The sequence below is a fragment of the Heterodontus francisci genome, chromosome 20 (assembly GCF_036365525.1).
Source record: "Heterodontus francisci isolate sHetFra1 chromosome 20, sHetFra1.hap1, whole genome shotgun sequence".
NCBI classification, from domain to species: domain Eukaryota; kingdom Metazoa; phylum Chordata; class Chondrichthyes; order Heterodontiformes; family Heterodontidae; genus Heterodontus; species Heterodontus francisci.
Genome location: NC_090390.1, coordinates 40,603,452 through 40,618,294, shown reverse-complemented (window position 1 = coordinate 40,618,294; position 14,843 = coordinate 40,603,452). Strand labels below are relative to the sequence as shown.

General features: G+C 44.0%; 1 protein-coding gene across 1 annotated transcript in view; it reads right to left on the bottom strand.

Moving 5' to 3' along the window:
- dntt (deoxynucleotidyltransferase, terminal) overlaps positions 1-14,843 on the bottom strand; it is a 308,067-nt gene that overhangs the window by 136,879 nt on the left and 156,345 nt on the right. The window lies entirely within an intron of this gene.

Below are 14,843 nucleotides of genomic sequence, written 5' to 3'. Positions count from 1 at the left end.
ATCAGCAGTATCAGCAATACACTGAAGATTAACAAGCTGTGCTGTCTGATTCTCCATAAGTTATGTTACTGCACTGAAATGATTACATAATAGAATGCTTCACAATTGACTACCTGACACTGATAAGGAAAGCATTATCAAGAGAGAAACAAAATCAATAACATTGCATCTAACTGTTTCTCTATTTTTCCAAGATTTTGAAATTAAATTACTTTATTTAAACTATTGAAAGGATGGCCACTGCAAGCACCCATCTGCATTATTTTGGATTCATTTTTCTGAATTGATAAATGTATTTACTGAATTATAAAGTTACAAAGTATTATAAAGTATTTACAGTAGGGAAACACACCATTCAGCCCAACAGGACTATTCCAGTGTTTATGCTCCATACAAGCCTCCTCTCACCCTTCTTCATCTAATTCCATTAACAGTTCCTTTGATTCCTTTCTCCCTCAAGTGTTTATCTAGCTTCCCCTTAAATGATGCATCTATGCTATTCACCACAAGTACTCCAGGAGGAGATGGTGGTGTAGTGGTAATGTCACTGAACTTATAACCCAGAGATCCAGGCTTATTCCTGGGGGACAAGAGTTCAAATTCCACCATGGTAACTGGTTGAATTTAAAATTCAATTGATTAATAAAAGTCTGGAATTAAAATCTACTCTCAGTAATGGTAATATGAAGCTATTGATTGTTGTAAAAACCCATCTGGTTCACTAATGTCCTTTAGGGATGGAAATCTGCTGTCTTTACCTGGTCTGGCCTACATGTGACTCCACACCCACAACACTGTAGTTGGCTCTTAACTGCCCTCTAAAAGACCTAGCAAGCCACTTAGTTGTCAAGGACAATTAGGGGTGTGCAACAAATGCTGGCCTTGTCAGCAATGCCTACATCCCATGAAAGAATTAAAAAAAACTTCCATATTGTTAGATTGTATGCTGGCCAGAGTCTCTTTCGTGGTGTTACACTACTTTTTAGTGAATGATTTTGACCATCACCAGCTAACTAGAACACCAGCTCAACCAATTTCAACTGGGATAATTATTGTATGCCAGAGACCAAAAAATAAATCCAATGTCCAGCCATCCTTACAAAATCATTTTGCCTTCATGAAGATTTTGAAAAAATACGCAAACATACTTTGAAATCAAAAACTAGTAGAAAAGAATGGGCATAAAATTAATCTTGAGTGGTAAATGAAGTTTAAGGTAATATGCCAGATTCATGTGCTTTTCTAGCACTGTATCTGTAATTTTAACAGCTTTTCCATTTGATTCTGGATGCATTGGTGAGCTGGGGACATGACTCATATTGTTGTGCAAACTGGTGGTATTTTCTTGAGTTAAGTAGTGGTCACTGGCCTGACATTTAGAATACCAATACATGGAAAATGAGCTTTCACACATTAGCTATGAATTCTGTCCCTTTAACAAAACACACAATCTAACTATTTCAAAGAATTCAGAGTAACAGTGAGTTTCTTTCATCCATTTCAAATAGTTAACACTCATTTATCTCCCAGGACCTTTCTGGTTATTGTTGGTTAATAAGTGGTTCCTTTGGCTGATTTGCTTGACACTGCTGGTTTACATCACACCTTAATGAATATGGCTCCATATCTTTGTTTATCAGAAGCCAGTAAATCACATCTCCAGCTCTTCCTTGCACAATCTTGCATTCATTGTACCTTGCAACACTTCATTTCTTCTCTCACCCAGTTGTACATAGCCACTTAATCACCCTTGGATATCAGTCTATCCTGTATGCTGAGTTCCACTCCAATATTGAAATGCACAGCTATCTGGAGTGGCACATCTTCTCATGTCAGAGCATCTTTTGCTAATTGTCATTTCAGATCTTCATATACTGCACTAGCTTGCTTACTCTAGGTCAATTTATCCTCAGAGAGCTGTAAATTTATAAATATTGCAGCACATTAACAGTTTTGATCTATCAGTAGCCATGACTTCCTCATTGTCATCTTTTCTGTCATATCTGATCAAAATATCAGTAGGAGACATCTCCTTGCCTATCTTGTTGATAGTAGTAAATTTATGCTTTTGATGCAATAACTCTATTCTCTGGAGCCTTTTGGGTGCACTACTTGGATTATTTTCCAAATGGCTTTCAGTTTCTGATCAGGGTCCTATTTATCTCCACTGCAGACTAATATGTCATCTGCAAACCATCTGTATTTTCCAAATGGTGTTGGAAGAGCCACCAGGAGACTTGATTTTTTTAATCTAATGTAACATGCCAAAACCCATCCTTTTTGTTTTTGCTAATTAAGGCAGAACATCACTTATGGTTCGCAGTGTGTAATGATTATGTTTGAGTTTTGTCAGTGGGCTTGCATCTATACAAAAGAGCACTTTATCAGTCCCCTTTAATACCACTGACAGATGCAAGAACTTTCACTAAGCTCATTAATGTCCATCTTGAGAAGTTCTTTTACAGCTTGAGGCAGACTTCTGGCTGATAACTGTTGCTTAATTAGCTTCAGGATGTGACAGAAATTTCACAGAGCTTTATTTCGTAAAGGTTGACTCCAGTTCTCCAATTTTCTTCGGAAACTGAAAAAAATTGGGCAGAGACTATAATGCTGCAAACATTTATTTGAAAGCGAAAGCTTGATGGGCTGAATGCCTTTTTCTCATTGTGCTTTACATTCTTCAATATAACAACAAATGTAACAATCAGTTACCCAGTATGGAATATACAAATACTATTTACTTAATAACACAGAGAATATACACTATTGTATTTCCATATAAATGTGTATACAAAAAACTGACAAAGCGGACCAGTCACACCAAATAATTATTAGTAAAATTCTGACTTAGAAATGTTTCAAAACACAAAACTCTCATCACAAAACAGACTGACAAGCCAGTCAGCCTGCAAACACCATAGACAAGCACTCAATGACAAATCATACAGATATCAGGACACAGGAGTGCAGAAAGCAGAATCAAAAGATGACTTTGAAGTTATTATATTCTGCTCCTGATGTGGCATCCAGCACAACAGAATCACAAATTAGAGGTGCGAATACATAACAAACCTAAAAACCTTGCTTCTACTTTCCACCTACATGAAATACAAAAAAAATTCAATAAAAATCAATGCATTAGCTATACACCTTTTTTAACAACTCTGCAGCTTGCAACAAAAACTCAAGAGCATAAAAGAAGGAAACAAAATATTCTATCCTAGATTATTTCAGGGAAGATAATCCATAATCTGCCAGCACATTATAATTTAAGATGAAAATAAATAAATCACTACCTTTTCTTCTTTAACAAAGAGACAAAAATGAACAGAAAAAAGCCACCAAAAAAACCCCCGGATTTTCTAGTCTTGCTTGAAGAGATATTCCACAGTACATCAAACACTTACAATTCCCAGCAACAGGGAGAATTCTAAACTATAGCCCCAGGGTCTAGGCCTCGTCTGCTTGACAAACACCACACGCACCACAAGAACGCACTGCAAACTTTTTCATCGAAATTGATTCGCTGTACTTATGTCCAAAGTCCTTATGTGAATGTCAGCTATGTTTCCACATTCATTCACACTATTTCAACTACTGATATTTATTCATTGTATAAAACATGTGCAATGTGTAAGAAATGTGAACTACTAATGTTGTCTAGTGGACAAACCTCTGCAAGTTATGTGGTTGATTTTAAGCAAAGAAAATGGGACATGGACTACATTTATGCTCAATAAATTCTTAATACTTCATATTAAATGCACTGTTGAGTGGTTGCACACCTGAGTAGGGGGCACAAAATCTCGAGAGGCAAGAATGAGTTTGAGCTAACCTGCATTAGTTAAAGAAAGCCTATACCTCTTACTGGGGAGGTGCATTTTGGCTTGCGCAGGTGCTGAAATGCAGTGCAGAAGTGACCTGGACTTGGGAAAGACACAGGAATGGCACAGAGAGGCCTCCAAGGTTCTTTGACACAAGAGGATATCATGCAGAGGTGGACAGGAGGAGAGAGGTCCTCCAGCTACAGGGGGATAAGGGGCCACCTGGCCAGACAATGATGCAGGAATGTGAACTCAAAGAGGATCACATGATCACACACTTTCAGCCACCAGCACAGATACTGGCATTCCCCATACTTGTGAGGGTAGTATCTGCACTTGGTGAGTCACTGAGCATGTGTAGCTACAGCCAGGACAGCGGGAAAGGGTGACTCAGATGTCAGCTCCCCGGGAGGTGAGGTCACACATGAGTTCTGCTTCAGAGGACTATATAGATGGTGCAGCACACAGAAAGAGGCTGATGGGCATGCACAATGAAATGCTTGGTGCATTGGCAGGCATACCAGAAAGCATGGTGGAGTCTGGCACCAATTCGGCAGAGGGCTTTGCACAGAGAGGGAGCCCATCCTCTCTAGCACGGAAGTGGTGACCAACCGAGAGAAAACTTCCAAAGCTAACCACGATGCAACATCTGGTGGTCAATGTCTCAGCTTCCATTGCAGCACACACAGAAGCTGCCCTCCATCTGATTGCTGCAGTGGAAGCTCAGACTGAAGTCATGCAAGATCAGCTTGTTACCACGCAAACACATCTTGGTGTCAGACAAGCTCATACTGCTGCCATCATGGCTGCAGATTCCTGTGCTCAAAGGGGCTTGCAGGGTCTCACAGCAGTTCATCAATCTGTCCTCAACTGATTACTAGGCGTGCCTCCGGGGAGTAGCAGTGGCACCATGGAGTACAAGCCTGATGTCCAGCTTAAGATGGCAACATTAGTCCTCCTACCACTGCTACTCTGCCATTGCCTTTGCTGTTGCCTGCCCGCCGGTGAGCCCAGATTGCTGCCACCCATGCTGAGATGGTGCAGTCCAAAGCAGAGTCTTCTAGGGGCAGAGCTGCTTGAGATCATCTTTCAAAGCCATCTGCAGTCTCCCCACTGAAAGTCAGCAGCCCTCCAACAGCCATGCTGCAGCCATTGGAGTAGAACTGAAAAGGAGTACTAGGCCAGACACAGGCACATGGAAGACAGGCACTAAGGGAACGCTAAAATTACTCATTATTCCAGATCATCTGGAATGCAAACATAACTCCAAGCTTCTTTTCTCTATACTGCAAACCATCATCCTAAACCCCCTCCACTGCCTTCTCCACCCTCACCTCCAATAATATGTGTGAGGAGCTCAGGGACTTCTTGTCATTAAGATTGAGATCATCCAAACAGCAGCTGCTGCCGCTTCCCTCTCTTCCACTAACCCACCGGGCCAAACTTCCTCTAGCCCTGAGGTTTGATCTTTCTCTTAAGACAGGATCTAACCACCTTAGCATCTGGCACAACAGCGGGATCATTTTTGGGTCACAAACCCGACCACATGATTAGCGGACCTTCCAGTTGCTCTTTACCAGAGCAAACCAATTAAGAACCCGTCTCCATGCTCCCTGACCACTTAGGGAGGGCAAGCGGGATGGCGCGGCCATTTTATCAGAGGAAGGATGTCTGTTTAAAGGGACACATGGCATGTTTCAGAAAATCTCAGCAGCACTTGTATTTTTGAGGCTGCAACACCCACAGGAATGGAGAGGAGATCTGGGAAGGCTGATCTCCAGCATCTCGCTCTTACTTGGAACAGCTGAGGGATCTGACAGGCTGCAGTGAAGTGAGCTCTCCTAAGAATGGGAGGAAGAGGACAATTTCTCCAGCCAAGCAGGCATGAATAGAAGTGGCTGAGGAAGTTAGCAGCTGGAGTATGTTCACTCCAACCTGGAGATAGTGCACCAAGAGGATCCAGTACCTCAGGAGGGAAGCAAGGTGAGTAGCATAACACTGTCAGGTACCAAGCCCGACACTCTGACTTGCCCAGCATTCTATTACACAACATTCCTCAGGCCAACACACCTCACAGCTCCACTCATTCCTCTCCTTGCAGGCACCTCATATCCCCATCTGCACAGCTAACACTCACACTCACCCTCAGCCTACTGCCCTCTCACACCCATGCCTCACAGTCACCCTCTACAAATGGTCACCTTCACGCCTCTGCACTCAAGCCATTATGGGCTCTCACAACTCCTTGCTTTCTCTCCTTGCAAGGGGCAGAGACGCAGGGTAGGGGAAGGCAGAGATGGTGAGCCTCGAGTGACAGACACATTGTCGGCCATTGGCAATGTGTGCCCACCTGGTCCCCTGGGAATGAAGTCTTCTTCCATGAAGATGCTGATGTGAGCAGCAACCTGCCACGACAGCTGTAGCCTTCTGAGGCACCGGTGCTCATACATGGCAACGGAGCTGATCCTCTGCCTGTGCAGCCTGTGTTGGGAGTCTCACCTCCTTTCAGCTGGATCTCGGTAGCTATCCCCTCTGCCCTGTGGATGAGGATTAAGAGAAGGCAGCTGGTGTTGCTGCTGATATTGCTCCTGCTGCTAGTGGGGCAGTGGCAATGGTGAGGCCACTGCCCTTGACCCTCAGCAGAGGTGGACAGTGGAACGGCATATGCTGCTCCCGTGCCACTCTGAAGGTTGACAGCAGAGAAGTGCAGCTGAAGACGAATGAAGTGCTAAACAGGTGGTGCCTGCCACCTGTCAAGCAGTGAAAGCACTCTCTGAGAGAAGAAGTGCTTTGAACAGCAGTCTCTCAATGGCCATGTCTGGAACTCTTCACTGTAACTGATCAAAGCCTTCCCAGCTGGTCAGTTTCACTGAGGAAGTTCTGCCCACTATGCACTCGCCTTCTCCAACCTGCTGGTGAAACTCCTGCGCTGTTGGGAAAGAGACAATCCATGTGCAGAATCCCTCCTAATTGCCTTCTTAAGTATTTGAATTGGCTTCCTGCCTCAGCCACAAGGGGTTCCCCACTGCACTCGCAACCTGAGCTAGGGAAAGCCGTAAGAGGGAGGGATCCCAATCAATACCATTTTCTGCTACTTTCCTGTCACAACCTTCGAACCTGCCTCCACTGGCCCGGGAAAATTCCACCTCATCTCCCCTCATGCAATTTCCAAACTCATCTTGACCATGAGACTCATCTCCTGCTGATCATTCAACTTCTCTTCTTGGTCCCCATGTTAGCCAATATTGCTAACAGTTCTCTCTCCTCAGGTACTGTCCCTCTCTCCTTTAAATCTGCCATCATCAGCCCTCTCCTGGAAAAAACAACCCTTGACCATACCGTCCTTGCAAACTATTGCCCCATCTTCAACTTTCGTTTTCTCTCCATAGTCCTTGAATGTGTTGTCGCCTTCCAAATCCATGCCCCTCTTTCCCAGAACTCCATATTTGAATTCCTCCAGTTTGTTTCTGCCTCTGCCATCGTACCGAAATGGTTCTTGTCACAGTCACATATGAACACCTGTCCTTCTTTGTCCTCTCGACTTGTCTGCAGCCTTTAACATGGTTGATCACACCATCCTCTTCCAACACCTCTCCACTGTCATCTAGCTGGGTGGGACTGTACTTGTCCAGTTCCATTCTTACCTATCTAATCATAGCCAGAGTATCACTTGCAATGGCTTTTCTTCCTGCTCCCGCACCATTACCTCTGGTGTCCCCCAAGGATCTATCCTTAGCCTCCTCCTATTTCTCAGCTGCATACTGCCCCTCGGCGACGTCATCTAAAAAAATAGCGTTAGTTTTCACATGTATGCTGACAACACCCAGCTCTACCTCACACCACCTCTTTTGACTCCTCTCCTGTTGCTATATTATCTGATTGCTTGTCCAACATCCAATTCTGTATGAGCAGAAATTTCCTCAAATTCAATATTGGGAAAACTGAAGCGTTGTCTTAGGTCTTTGGCACATACTCCATTCCCTAGCCACCAACTGCATCCCTCTCCCTCACAACTGTCTGAGACTGAACCTGACTATTCGCAACCTTGGTGTCATATTTGACCCCCGATGTGAGCTTCCAACAACATATCAGTGCTGTCACTAAAACCGCCTCTTTCCATCTCTGTAAACATCATTCATCTCAGCCCCTGCCTCAGCTCATCTGCTACTGAAATGCTCATCCATGCTTTATTACCTCTAGACTTGACTATTCCAACCCATTGTTGGCTGGCCTCCCACATTCTACCCTCCATAAACTTGAGTGCACCACACCTGAGCCCGTAGGTTCCCGTTCAAGCAGTGCTTTCAATCACTCACCGCACCCCTTCTTATCTCTGTAATCTCCTCCAGCCCTACAACCCTCCAAGATATCTGTGCTCATCTAATTCTGGGGGCTCTTGAGCATCCCCAATTTTAACTGTGCCTTAAGTTGCCTAAATTGTAAGCTCTGGAATTCCTCCATAAATCCTCCACCTCTTTACCTCTCTTTCCTCCTTTAAGACTTTCCTTGAAACATCCTTGACCAAGCTTTTTGCCCGAATATCTCCTCATGTGGCTCGGTCTCACGTTTTGTTTTATAAGGCCTCTGTGAAGTGGCTTGGGGCTTTTTGTTATGCTAAAGGTGTTTTATAAATAAAAGTTTTTGTTGTTGAATGATTAACTGCTGTATGGAATATTGAGTGGTTTGTTTGATAAAGTTGGTTTGGAATGGTTATTTTGTGGTGGCTTTTATTTTAGCATTGCGGCCAAGAGGATTCTGTGATGGTCAGTGAGAGAGGGAAGGTAAGGTGCAGGGCTGTTGTTGATTGGGAAATGGGGATTGTGTTCACTGGTACAGCAGTCGGATGAGCCAATCACAGACAGCCCAGCTGGAAGGGGGATAAATTTGTTGCCTCCTCCCTTCCTCCTCCTCCTCCATGGCTCACCTACATCCGGAGACAAGGGCTCTGCTCATGATGGCGAGGTTGTGCAGAATGCAGCAGACCACAATGAATCCTGACACATATTCTGGCGAGTACTGCAGTGGAAGGTTGCTTAAGCACCCCAATGGGCTACTCGATGACAGTTCATGTGGCAGCATGGATGGCATTACATGCATGCTGCTCACGTATACTTGAGTTGTGCACCGGAGTCAATAGCCAACTGGTCAGTGGATAGTCCTTGTCGCCCACCAGCCATGCTTTGCTTTTTCACGCTCAATACTGCTGGCACAGGACAAAGGCATCATGTCTGGCACAGGATACCAGGCATTCATCTGCATAATGTACAAAGCGTGGTTGCAGACTAACTACCTTCAGGGAGTGGAATCCTTTGCATTTGTGGTGCAAAATCCCCTGTGTGCAGTCAGTACACCATGGGGAAGCCCGTTATCTTGGCAAAACCTTGTTCACGCTCTGCCTGCTTCTTTCTGGTCAGAGAGAAAACAATATGCTCCCCTCTTCTGACATAAAGAGCATCAGTCACCTCCCTTATACAGCAGTGGATGGCAAACTGAGAGATGTTAGAGATGTCGTCTGCTCCAGCTTGGAATCACTCTGACAAGCTGCAGCCCAAGAAGGGTGCTAACGATAGAACACATGACTGGGAGTAAGTGGTCTGACCAGAACCCTGGAAACCAGAACCACTCCCTATCGACTTCACCAACTTAAAACAACACTAGAGCAATCATAGTACTACTGCAAACTACTACAGACAGAGCCAGTATAAATCAATCAGCAAATAACCTGAAAGTAGTTCATGATCCCTTTAAATAGTGTTGGTGGGGAATCCTTCCTGCTGCTAAACACATGTTCAACAGCTTATGTTTAAGACAGGGCCTTAGCTGGCGAATTGAGGTCAAAAATGGCACTGTTGGCCACAATCTTCCAGCACACACTCCTAATGCCTGCACTAATCCCCTTGCCAAAATGGCGTCCAGAGTGGGCTGTACTGGAAATTGGTGTGTGCAGCACAGCGACCACTTTGCAACCAAAAGAACACCCATAGATTGAAAACCATGGGCACTACAGAGCCAAATTTTGCAGGCACAGTCTTTATAATGTGGGAAAATGTAACATTGTCCACTTTGGTGGGATGAATAGAGAAGCAGAATATTACTTAAACGGAGAGAGGTAGCAGAATTCTGCAGAACAGAGGGATCTGGTTGTTCTTGTACATGAATCACAAGAAGTTAGCATGCAGGTACAGCAAGTAATTAGGAAGGCAAATGGAATATTGGCCTTAATTGCAAGAAGGATGGAGTATAAAGTAGGGAAGTTTTGCTACAACCGTGCAGGACATTGGTGAGACCACACCTAGTGTACTGCGTACAGTTTTGGTCTCCTGGTTTAAGGAGGGATATACTTGCATTGGAGGCAGTTTAGAGAAGGTTCACTAAGTTGATTCATGGGATGAAGGGGTTGTCTTATGAGGAAAGTTTGAATGGGTTTTGCTTATACTCATTGGAGTTTAGAAGAATGAGAGGTGATCTTATTGAAAGACCTAAGATTCTGAGGGGGGCTTGACAAAGTAGATGTGGAAAGGACATTCCCCTCATGGGGGAATCTAGAACTAGGGGGTACAGTTTCAAAATAAGTGATCTCCAATTTAAGATATAGATGAGGAGGAATTTATTCTCTCAAAGGGTCATTAATCTTTGGAATTCTCTTCTCCAGAGAGCAGTGGAGGCTGGGTTATTGGATTTATTCAATGCTGAGATAGACAGATTTTTGATCTACAAGGGAGTCAAGGGTTATGGGGGGCAGGCAGGAAAGTGAAATTAAGGTCACAATCAGATCAGCCAGGATCTTATTGAATGGCAGAGCAGGCTCAAGGGGCCAAATGGCCTACTCCTGCTCCTATTTCTTATGGTCTTATTATTTTGCCTACTTGATGAGTGACTTGCAAGGTTGTCTATTGTAAATATATCATTATATTACAGCATTGTTTCTTTTGTGCTTGTTTATCTTTCTAAAATAAATTGATATGTTAAACCCCAAACAAGGTCTGATGTGATACTCCATTATCTTCAAGGACCAAAGTGGGATCTTATGAAGGCATAAATCCAATACTAAAAGCAATTAACAGGCAGCATTTGCTGTCAGCATCCTGGCACATCACAGAAAGCTTAGCTAAATCTCAAGGCAAAGTTAGACACTTTTCACTGTAAAGGGAGTTGGGACACCCAGTAAAGCTGAGTAAGCTAGAGTAAATAAAATTGGATTTCATAGGTTCTGCTATGAAAAAAATATGTTTTATTAACATCATGCCTCTTTGCAGGCTCTGGGGTTATTCTCCAGGATGTGGCATATGGCAGGGATCTCAGTTTGCTCCATTGGTTTTTATGCTGTAGTAACATCAAGGAATCTTTTTCCTTATTGTGGGGATCGGTGGAGGGTGTGGCAGATTCCCTGGAGTCTGTGGGCATTTCCCTCTCCCCTGCAGTAATGTCCCATTACATACTGGTACCTCCTGCTTGTGAGAAACACAGGTGGCAGTCCTAAAGGACAGGCTTGAGAGAGCCGTGCATTCAGATACCTGAGGCCCAGTAATAGTAGACACTGACTCAGGGCTTTCAGGATCTGGTGAGAACCATTAGATTTGCTATCCCACTGATTGTTACCTTCCAAAAGGGCCCAATGCCAGTGGCTGGGCTGGAACCTACTGAAAGAGCTCATAGGGGGCAGTGCCACATTGCCCAGGCAATCGCACAAGAGATTAAACACACAGATGTTCCTTCCAATTTGTCCTGAGATGGCATCACTTCAGTCTCAAGAGGCTCTTGTAGAGAGCAGCAACCAACTACCTCTCAGAACACTGGCTCTCTAATGGCACATGGAGGCAACACCAGGATAGGTATTTGAAAAGCAGGTCACAGCACGTGAGGAAACATGTTGATATGAAGTGCATTTGATCATTATCGTTGTTAAATAACTATGATGTTGAATTTTGATTTGAATTTGTTGCTCAATGAGTTCATGAATACTCACAAGGCGGCAGGTGATTTTTGTTAATGGGGGCCGGAAAGACTGATGTTCATGCATGAAATGTTTAGAGTTGGCTGGGAAGTTGGCAAGATGTGATGAAATATTGGTAAGAGTGCCATTTTAATCTGAGGAGAATGCTCTACTAATGATCTCTCTACAAAGGCAGCTGACATGGAAGAGTTCTCTGAGTGCTGATCTACCTGATGCTCAGCTCCAAGTTCCTCAGCAGCACAGTATAGGGCCCACCTCCTCCTGCTATTCCATCCCCAATCCTTCTGAATCATTAGGTTGTGAAGGCCACAACAAGCAATCACAATGAAAGAGACCTGTTTGGAAGCATACTGCAGTGCCCCATATAACTTAGACAGTGAGATCTTGCTTTCCGAATGCCTATACTCCTCTCCATGGCCAGCCTTTTTTATTATTTGTACATGGAATTTGAGTATCTCTAGCAAGGCCAGCATTTATTGCCCATCCATAATTGTCCTTGAGAAGATGGTGGTGAGGCGCCTTCTTGAACCACTGCAGTCCATATGCAGGTACACCCCAGTGCTGTTTGGGAGGAAGTTACAGGATTTTGAGCCAGCAGCAATGAAGGAATGGCAATATAGTTCCAAGTCAGGATGGTGTGTGACCTGGAGCGGACTTGCAGGTGATGGTGTTCCCATGTGCCTGCTGTCTTTATTACATAGAAACATAGAAAATAGGAGCAGGAGTAGGCCATTCAGCCCTTCGAGCCTGCTCCGCCATTAATTATGATCATGGCTGATCATCCAACTCAGTAACCTGTTCCTGCTTTCGCCCCATACCCTTTGATCCCTTTAGACCCAAGAGCTATATCTAACTCCTTCTTGAAAACACACAATGTTTTGGCCTCAACTACTTTCTGTGGTAGCGAATTCCACAGGCTCACCACTCTCTGGGTGAAGAAATTTCTCCTCATCTCAGTATTGAAAGGTTTACCCCATATCCTTAGACTATGACCTCTGGTTCTGGACTCCCCCACCATCAGAAACATCCTTCCTGCATCTACCCTGTCAAGTCCTGTTAGAATTTTATAGGTTTCTATGAGATCCCCCCTCACTCTTCTGAACTCCAGCGAATATAATCCTAACCGACTCAATCTCTCTTCATTTGTCAGTCCTGCCATCCCAGGAATCAGTCTGGTAAACTTTTGCTGCACTCCTTCTGTAGCAAGACCATCCTTCCTCAGGTAAGGAGACCAAAACTACACACAATATTCCAGGTGTGGCCTCAACAAGGCCCTGTATAATTGCAGCAAGACATCCCTGCTTCTGTACTCAAATCCTCTCGCTATGAAGGCCAACATACCATTTGCCTTTTTTACCGCCTGTTGCACCTGCATGCTTACCTTCAGCGTACGAGAACACCCAGGTCTCGCTGCATATTCCCCTCTCTCAATTTATAGCTGTTCAGATAATAATCTGCCTTCCTGTTTTTGCTACCAAAGTGGATAACCACGTTTATCCACATTATACTGCATCTGCCATGCATTTGCCCACTCACTCAACTTGTCCAAATCACCCTGAAGCCTCTCTGCACCCTCACAACTCACCCTCCCACCCAGTTTTGTGTCATCTGCAAATTTGGAGATTTTACATTTAGTTCCCTCATCTAAATCATTAATATATATTGTGAATAGCTGGGGTCCTAGCACCGATCCCTGCGGTACCCCACTAGTCACTGCCTGCCATTCGGAAAAAGACCCATTTATCCCTACTCTTTGTTTCCTGTCTGCCAACCAATTTTCTATCCATCGCAATACACTACCCCCAATCCCATACGCTTTAATTTTACATGCTAATCTCTTATGTGGGACTTTGTCGAAAGCCTTCTGAAAGTCCAAATAAACCACATCCATTGGCTCCCCCTCATCAACTCTACTAGTTACATCCTCGAAGAATTCCAGTAGATTTATCAAGCATGATTTCCCTTTCGTAAATCCATGCTGACTCTGCCTGATTCTACTACTGTTCTCTAAGTGCTCTGCTATAAAATCTTTGATAATGGACTCTAGAATTTTCCCCACTTCCGACGTCAGGCTGACTGGTCTATAATTCCCTGCTTTCTCTCTTTTATGTGGTAGAGGTCGTGGGTTGGAAGGTGCTGCCGAAGGAGGCTTAGTGCGTTGCTGCAATGATGGATGCATGGGGGTTGTTCTAGCTCTGTTCTGCATGTGAGTTTTACAAGAAAGTGGTCATGAGCTATGGAAGCAAGAGTTACACCTTGTCTTGCAGAAGCCATCTTGACTTCACCGTCTTCCCTGAATACAGCTGGGAGACTGGAGTTTCTCATTACGAATATATTGTGACAACTTCCTGCAAAATTGGCATCGATATGCACAATTTGTTGCAGCTGGTCCACTTGTTTGAACATAAAGGGTCCAGTCTCTTTCTATTCATGCAATTCAACGTATTCAAGTAGGAGGCCACAATCCAATGGGGATGTGATCTATTGCCCCCTGAAATCTGAGGAATCCTGTACTGCAATAAAAGTGAATAGGTCTGTCATGGTACAAGAGCAAACTACTGCAGATGCAGGAAATTCGAAATAAAAACAGAAAATGTTGGAAATACTCAGCAGGTCTGGCAGCATCTGTTGACAAAATAAAACCCTTTGTCAGGCTCTGTTCCAGTGCTTAAGTTTTTAAGCCAGACAGAGAAAGCAGAGAAGGGAGGAAAGAACAAGTGGGAAGGGCTCTGATCGGATGGAAGACAGGAGACATTAATTGACAAAAGAAATGACAGTGAAAGGCAAAAAGAGATGGTAATGGGACAAGGAAAGAAACAGCAGATCAGTTGAGAGACGGTGTAAATGAGTGGGCAGAATCACCACCAACAGAGAAAAAAAGTGCAGAGATTAAAATCTGAAATTGTTGAACTCAATGTTGAAGGCTGTAAAATGCCTAGCCGAAAGATGACGTGCTGTTCCTCAAGCTTATGTTGAGCTTCAGAGGAACAGTGTAGGAGGCTGAGGACAGAAAGGCTAGAGTGGAAGTGGAGTGGAGAATTAAAATTACAACTGGAAACTCAGGG